Raw genomic sequence first — 9,243 nt, forward strand, 5'->3', positions numbered from 1 at the left:
GAACGACGAAGAACGAATGAAGAACGTCGAAGAACGGTTGAAAGCTTTGCGAGATTCCTCACGGAAAACGTTACGGAAACGTTTCGGAAGCGCCTCGGCTTAGATTTTCTTCACGGAAACAATTTTTCCAAGCAAATTCCAAAGAGAGAGAAGTGCCTAAGGGGCTGGGATCCCTTCCTTCTTCATTTCCTCCCCTATTTATAGCAAAATAGGGGAAGTGGTTGCCGCCCAGCTCGCCCAGGCGAGCTCAGCTCGCCCAGGCGAGCAGGGTTGCTTCCTCCAGAAGCAACCGCCTTCTGGAGGAATCTTCTGGAGGGCCCAAATGGGCCTGGTTGCTATTTGCACACCCATTTTTACTAAGTACACCCCCCTCTGCTACTTTTTGGTGATTCTTTTTTCGTAAAGTTACGGAAACTTACGAATTTCGTAACGATACTTGTTTTCTTTCCGTAATGTTACGGAACCTTGCGGATTACATAATCATCCCCTTTTTGACTTACGGAATGTTACGGAACCTCACTTAATTATGCAACGATGCTTCCATTTGATTTCCGGTGTGTCACGGAAACTTACGGATTGCGCATCAACATTTTTTTTGGTTTTTCGGCATGTCCTGGAATTTCATAAATTGCCTAACGATGGGTGCCAAGCACCTCACAAGGACCAAAGAATGGTCGCATGTCATCAAGCAAAGGTCCCCGGACGAAATTAGGGTATGACACACCCTAACCTCAGATGGTCCAGCCCTCAGCAACAACAACAGCAGCCTGCTCCTTCCTTCCAAAATGCTGCTGGCCCAAGCAGACCATACATTCCTCCACCAATCCAACAACAACAACAACCCCAGAAACAGCCAACAGTTGAGGCCCCTCCACAACCTTCCCTCGAAGAACTTGTGAGGCAAATGACTATGCAGAACATGCAGTTTCAGCAAGAGACCAGAGCCTCCATTCAGAGCTTAACCAATCAGATGGGACAATTGGCTACCCAATTGAATCAACAACAGTCCCAGAATTCTGACAAGTTGCCTTCTCAAGCTGTCCAAAATCCCAAAAATGTCAGTGCCATTTCATTGAGGTCGGGAAAGCAGTGTCAAGGACCTCAACCCGTAGCACCTTCTTCATCTGCAAATGAACCTGCCAAACTTCACTCTACTCCAGAAAAAGGTGATGACAAAAATTTACCTAACAATTTCTATGCAGGTGAATCTTCTTCCACAGGTAATTATGATTTGCAAAAGCAGCACATTCCCCCTCTTCCATTCCCTCCAAGAGCAGTTTCCAACAAAAAAATGGAAGAGGCAGAGAAAGAGATCTTGGAAACGTTTAGAAAAGTAGAGGTAAACATACCTCTGTTGGATGCAATAAAGCAAATTCCAAGATATGCCAAATTCTTGAAGGAGCTGTGCACTAATAAGCGGAAGCTTAAAGGAAGTGAACGGATTAGCATGGGCAGAAATGTCTCCGCATTGATTGGTAAATCTGTTCCTCAAATTCCTGAAAAATGCAAAGATCCAGGTACATTCAGCATACCTTGTATCATAGGGAATAGTAAGTTTGACAATGCCATGCTAGATTTAGGAGCTTCTGTTAGTGTTATGCCTCTGTCTATTTTTAATTCTCTATCTCTAGGCCCCTTGCAGTCAACTGATGTGGTAATTCATTTAGCTAATAGAAGTGTTGCCTACCCTGTTGGTTTCATAAAAGATGTCTTAGTTAGAGTTGGTGAACTGATTTTCCCTGTTGATTTTTATATTTTGAATATGGAAGATGGATTTTCTCAAGGATCAGTTCCCATCATTCTAGGCAGACCCTTTATGAAAACTGCTAAAACTAAGATAGATGTTTATGCAGGCACACTGTCCATGGAGTTTGGTGATATAACTGTTCATTTTAATATTCTGGATGCTATGAAATACCCATCTGAAGATCTTTCTGTATTTCGTGCTAAAATAATTGACCATGTTGTTGATGAATACATGACTGATCTTTATTCTAATCTGCATGCCTCTCACTCTTCATGCATTGAGTCTGAAATTGTACTTGATCATATGTCTGAATTTGATGCTGAGAGTGAATCTGAGAGTGATATTGATTGCATGCCTGGTGGTGGTGTTTTACCTCTTGAGATTGATTTTATAGAGTCAGATAGGACTAACCATGTTTCAGGAAGTACACATACCTCTGACTTTCTTTATGAGGTAAAGGCTGAGAAACCATCCCCTTCTACCATTGTCCAGCCGACCACACCAGAATTGAAGCCTCTGCCATCAAATTTAAAATACGCTTACTTGGATGATAGCAAGAGTTTTCCAGTGATTATATCTGCCTCCCTTGCTAATGAGCAAGAGGAGAAGTTGTCAGTTCTCAAGAAGCATAAGAAGGCTATAGGCTGGACCCTGGCGGACATTCCTGGTATTAGCCCATCCACATGTATGCATCGAATAAATTTAGAGGATGGAGCTAAACCAGTAAGATAACCACAGAGAAGACTCAATCCGGTGATTCTTGATGTAGTGAAGAAGGAGATAACCAAGCTTTTGCAAGCTGGAATCATTTATCCTATCTCCGACAGCCAATGGGTGAGTCCCGTCCAGGTAGTCCCGAAGAAGATCGGCCTCACAGTGATAAAAAACGAGAAGGAGGAGCTAATTCCTACTCGGGTGCAGAACAGTTGGAGAGTCTGCATTGACTATAGGAGGCTGAACCAGGTTACCAAAAAGGACCATTTTCCCCTGCCATTCATTGACCAGATGCTTGAACGCCTGGCAGGTAAATCCCACTACTATTTCCTTGATGGTTTTTCTGGTTATATGCAAATTACTATTGCTCCTGAGGATCAGGAAAAGACCACATTCACCTGCCCCTTCGGCACTTTTGCCTATAGGAGGATGCCTTTCGGCCTGTGCAATGCCCCTGGTACCTTCCAGCGGTGCATGATTAGTATTTTCAGTGATTTTTTAGAAAATTGCATAGAGGTGTTCATGGATGATTTCACTGTATATGGATCCTCTTTTGATGGTTGTTTGAATAGTTTGGAAAAAGTTTTGAATAGATGCATTGAAACTAACCTTGTTCTAAATTTTGAAAAATGTCATTTTATGGTTGAGCAAGGTATAGTTTTAGGCCACATTATTTCCAATAAGGGTATTGAAGTAGATCCTGCAAAAATTTCTGTTATTTCACAATTGCCTTACCCCTCTTGTGTGCGAGAGGTGCGATCTTTTCTTGGTCATGCAGGATTCTACAGGCGCTTTATAAGGGATTTTAGCAAAGTAGCCCTTCCATTGTCCAACTTGTTGCAAAAGGAGGTGGAGTTTGACTTTAATGACAGATGCAAAGAGGCTTTTGATTGCCTCAAAAGAGCGCTGACTACCACCCCCATCATCCAGGCACCCGACTGGACAACCCCTTTTGAGCTTATGTGTGATGCATCAAATTATGCATTGGGGGCTGTCCTTGCTCAGAAAATTGATAAATTGCCCAGGGTGATATATTATGCTTCTAGGACTTTAGATGTTGCGCAAGCGAATTATACAACTACTGAGAAAGAGCTTCTAGCCATAGTTTTTGCTCTTGAAAAATTTCGATCTTATTTGCTTGGTACCCGCATTATTGTTTACACTGACCATGCAGCTCTAAAGTACTTGTTGAAGAAGGCTGATTCTAAGCCTAGGTTGATCCGGTGGATGCTCTGGCTCCAAGAGTTTGACTTGGAGATTCGTGATAGGAGCGGAGCACAAAATCTAGTTTCTGATCATTTGAGTCGGATCGAACGTGTATCTGATGCAGATTCACCTATTCGGGATGATTTCCCAGATGATCATTTGTATATACTGTATAGTATTTCTGACTCTCTTTTTACTCCCTGGTTTGCTAATATTGTCAATTATTTAGTTGCTTCTGTTTTTCCTCCCTTAGCATCTAAAGCCCAAAAAGATAAAATTAAAAGTGATGCTAAGCATTTTATTTGGGATGACCCCTACTTGTGGAAATTGTGCAGTGATCAGGTCATTAGACGGTGCATTCCAGATCATGAGACTGACTCAATCCTGCAGTTCTGTCATTCTTCCGCACCGGGAGGTCATCTGGGTGTTCAACGGACAGCTCGCAAAGTGCTTGATTGTGGTTTTTATTGGCCCACCATCTTTAAAGATGCGTGGAAGATCTGCAGCACTTGTGAGCAGTGTCAAAGAGCAGGAAATACACTTACATGGCGACAACAAATGCCTCAGCAACCTATGCTATTCTGTGAGGTGTTTGATGTCTGGGGTATAGATTTCATGGGTCCTTTTCCTGTCTCTTTTGGTTATGTTAACATTCTCCTTGCAGTTGACTATGATTCAAAATGGGTGGAAGCCAAGCCCACTAGAACTAATGATGTTAAAGTTGTCGCATACTTTGTCAGGTCTAATCTGTTTTGCAGGTTTGGAGTACCTAAAGCAATTGTTAGTGATCAAGGAACCCATTTTTGCAACAGGACAATGCATGCCCTGCTTAAAAAGTACGGGGTGGTACACAGGGTATCCACACCATAGGAATGTCTCCTTATCGGGTTGTCTTTGGAAAGGCATGTCATCTTCCAGTGGAAATTGAGCACAAAGCATACTGGGCAGTGAAGACTTGCAACTTCTCTATGGATCAAGCTGGCGAGGAAAGGAAGTTGCAACTGAGTGAGTTAGATGAAATCCGCCTAGAAGCCTACGAGAATGCCAAGTTCTACAAAGAAAAGACCAAGAAGTTCCATGATAGTATGATAGTTAAAAAAGACTTCGTGGTTGGGCAAAAAGTGTTATTGTATAATTCTAGGCTTGGACTCATGAGTGGTAAGTTGAGGTCTAAGTGGATTGGTCCTTTTGTTGTTACTAATGTTTTTCCTTATGGTACAGTTGAGATCAAAAGCGACTCCACAAACAAGAGCTTCAAGGTCAACGGACATCGACTTAAGCCATTCCTCACGAACCCTTCTTTAGTGGACGTAGTGGTGGAAGAGACTTCCTTACTCCACCCTACTCTTCCTCCACCATGACTTAGGGAGTTTTTCTTTTCCTATCTCCTTCTTTGCTTTTATTACACTTGTCCGATTCTCTTTGATGATTTAATTGTTTTTAATCTTTTAATTGTGCTACATTGAGGACAATGTGTTGTTTAAGTATGGGGGGGTGTTCTTTGGTTTTGCTAGTTTTGTTGGTTTTGTTAATTTGTTAGTTGTGTTAATTTGTTAATGTTGTTAGTTTCGTCAGATTTTCAGTTTAATATTTTGGGTCAATTTTGTGTGCACGTACGAATTTGCATGTTTTTCTTTGAATTATAGGATATGTTCAATAAATGGGTAATTGTTTTGAAAATAAAAGTTCTTGACATTTTGTGACTTGAAATCCTCGATTCTTCTCTACATGTCATGACAGTTTTGAAAGCTCAATTTGAAAGTGATGAGTTTACCTTTGTGAGAATTTGAGCCATCCATCATCATAATCATTTGGTGTGTTTTGCCCCATTGATTGCTTGCACAATAGCCTTGGCTTGATTCTTTTTGATGCGTCCTAATTCACATGCATATTTGGAAATGATTGAGGCAATTTTGTTCTTATAAGCTTCTAGCCAAATGGACTTACCTTAAATTAATTCCTTTGATAGCCCTTTTGAGCCTTGTTTCCCTTTCCTTGTTTTGAAGCTCACTACAAGCCTTAAGTGAAAAACCATGATATCACCATATCCTTAAGGAATTTTGGAGCTTTGGAATTGTTTTGGGAATAAGTGTAGGGGGTTTTTGTTTCATTGGACAACTTGTTTTGTTGGCTATGCTTCATGATGTATTTTGGGCCATACTTGATGTACATTGTATATTGGTTAAATGTTGGACATGCTGAATGAAATGTTGTTTCTCAAAGGCTATAGAGTCAAAAAAAAAAGAGAGAAAAAAAATTTCGAAAAAAAGAAAAAGAAAAGCAATAAAGTTGAGTGAATAAGATCTTAAATGGCACAAGAATGATGAAACTCTTGGTTCTACTCTTCATGTTTAAATTTTATCTTTACTTCTTTTTATTTTCTTATTTTTTTTTAATATGCACTTATTCCATATTGCTCCTCTATTCCTTTGGGATTTAGCCACTTATTCCATATTTCTCCATACCTTGTCCTTGGCCCCATTACAACCTCAAAAGACCTTTTGATCCTCATGTGCTTGTGTTTGTGGGTTGATTGTCAATTTTAAAATGTTGCCAAGTTTATGTGGTGTTTGCTTTCATGGGTGCTTTGAGGGTAAATAGTAGCCTAGACACTTGAGAGATAGAGTGTATATCTTGTGAGACTTTATCACTTTTCATTCTTGAGCTGATTAACTATTTTGCCATGATTGGGTTGCTTGGATAATTTTCATGAATGTCTTGACTTTTTGGATCTCCTTATGTTAGATGTTACTCATTCCTTTCATTCCTTGATGTTCATTGAGAAATATGTGAATGTTTTTGTCTGTCTCTCTTTTATATCCTTGGATTTTGTTCTTTGTTTCATTTTGCCCAGGAGTGCAAAAGGCTAAGTATGGGGGGTTTTGATGTGCCATCATTTTCTTCTATTTTCTAAACCCTTTTTGCACCATTTTAATTACTGATTGGTCTTAATTGTCAATTAATCAGGCAGTTTTATTATTTGGGCTCATTTAGCTAATTTGATGTTTTTAATCTAATTTCAGGAATTAATGAAACATTGGGCTTACTCTGGATTTTGGTTATGGACTTGAAGAGGGCAAATAAAGCAGCGCTTACCTTAGTTAATTTCTAATTAGGAAATTTCGCAATTTTATTTTATGTTGTTCAGTGTTTATTTCGTTTTGGGCCAGAGTATTGTAATAGGGCCCAGTGACTTTGAGTGACTCTTTTTAAATAGCAGCCTTGGGATTCGTGCAAGGCATTCTGTTATGCTATTCATTATTCAGAGCTTTTGTTTTAGGGTTTTTGTTTTTCTGCTTAATGCTATTGTTCACGTAATGCAATTTTACGTTTTCTGTTTCTAATTATAATTTCGTTCTTGCTTCTTCTTCTACTCTCATTTACGTTTCTGTTTTATCTACGTTTCTGTTCATTTACGTTTTTGTTCATTTACATTTCTGCTTCATGTTTCATTTGCGTTTTCTGTTTGAATCCATGGAAGACTAGATTTTCTGGTGTTGTTTCCTTTTGAGGACGAAGCCCAACTCTCTTTGAGGTTTCGCTTGTAATGTGGTTCCCTGGCAGTTTTCCCTTCACCAGTTATCCCAAATTCGTGAATATTAATCAGTGCACGCTTCGTGTTCGATTAATTGCCTCTGAGCCTAACTTGCGTTCATGCTTAATGGACGAAGGGCTAACTGGTGTATGTGGTGCCTAATCACGTATTGACAACCCTAATTTGATTTTCGCTTAGTAAATTGAAATAGGGTTGGATTAAGTGGTTGACTGTTAGGGACGAATTCTTCATAACCCAGGATAAGAGAATGGCTTCTGAATCAAAGGAAACAACCCGTTTTTAATATTAGTAATTTCGTATTCCAGTTTACTTGTTCTGCTCTTTAATCACAAAACAAACAAACCCGCCCCCCCCCCCCCCAATTGTTACTGTTACTGCAAGTATATTATGAACATTTGGTTTGTCACTGCTTGTTGGGAAACGACCTAGGATCACTTCCTAGTTACTGCATTTTCATGTTTATTTGATTCGGGTACGGCCTCGATCACCTCTAATGACAAATTAGGATTTTTAAGTTTATGCCATTATTGTAAACCACAATTACAATGCTAAATAATAAATTTGACATCCTTCTCTCTCTCATCCTCTCACGAACACTTCTTTGCTTATTCAACTTTCACCGGAATGTGAGTGTAAGCCATTGGTTTGTTTGCTCAAGCGACCTGCGCTCTTGAGTGTTGGCTTCCAAGACCGTGCAATCAGAGATTACTCATCCTGCATGTTGGTGGGGTGCCTAAAACAACGAGTAAAGCAAAAAAAAGTTCAAAAAGAAAAAAGTATTTGATTGACTGTGTTTTCAAGTAAAATATAGACGTTCATGTGACCTCATTTTATCATTCTGGAAAGTTTGTCCTTTTTAGAGAGAAGTAAATTATCAAGAACAGGAGTCATTTGACTTAACTCGTCAACTAAAAAAAAATACTTCAACTATTTCTCGTCCTCAAAAATTCTTTTTGCGAGAATCAAAGCACCTCTTTCATTCTTCCTTGCTACAAGGTTATGAAAACAAAACAACGATGGATACCTCAGAGCCCCACACTGGGGCAATGAAAGGCACCATGCATAAGCCTCTAGCGAACCTAGGGGTAGATTAGAAGTTCTCACCCAGTAGGTTCCCTGCTACAAGGTCATGACGAAAGACAATGATTGGTACCTCAAAGCCTTACACTGGGGCAATGAGGGGCACCATGCATGAGCCTCAAGCGAACTAGGGGGCAGATCAAAAGTTCTCATCCATCTATGTTTTTTAAACAAAAAAAGGGGGGGACAAACCCTAGAATTTCAATGGATTGATTAAACATCAAAAGACTCCATTGCCGTCACTCCAAAATGGTCAAGTGACTAAATCAAACAGAACAAACACTCTGAGGGAGTTCCTGGAGAGATTTGCAAAAGATAGGATGAGGTTGCATGAATTATCACCTTTTTCAAAAGGACAATCAATCTGTGTTTTCCAAAAAAAAATTAAATCAAAATCACAAAATAGGGAAAGAATGTCACGAACATTGTACAACTTTCCATTGCATTGCATTGTTTCATATGAAGTCCGCATTTACCAAATTTCGCGACAAAGGTTGCATGCATTTGCATCCCTAAAAATCATGTTAACTGCATAGATTTCCAACTTCTAATGTCCAAAATTTTAAGTTTGGGATGACCAACCCTCTCAATGAGTCAATCTCATGCTTTCTCATAAGGGTGGACCCTTGGGTACTAGAACCTATTGCCTTTAGAGGACTACACGTCCTCGCCATCAGAGGGTTGCACGCCCTCACCATCAGAGGACTACACGTCCTCGCCATCAGAGGGCTTCACGCCCTCACCTTCAGAGGACTACACATCCTCGCCATCAAAGGACTACACGTCCTCGCCTTTAGAGGACTACACGTCCTCGCCATCAGAGGGCTGCACGCCCTCGCCATCAGAGGACTACACGTCCTCGCTTTCAGAGGACTTCACGTCCTTACCTTTAGAGGGCTACATGTCCTCGCCTTTAGAGAACTACATGTCCTCACCATCA

The sequence above is a fragment of the Glycine soja genome, chromosome 3 (genome assembly GCF_004193775.1).
Source record: "Glycine soja cultivar W05 chromosome 3, ASM419377v2, whole genome shotgun sequence".
NCBI classification, from domain to species: Eukaryota; Viridiplantae; Streptophyta; class Magnoliopsida; order Fabales; family Fabaceae; genus Glycine; species Glycine soja.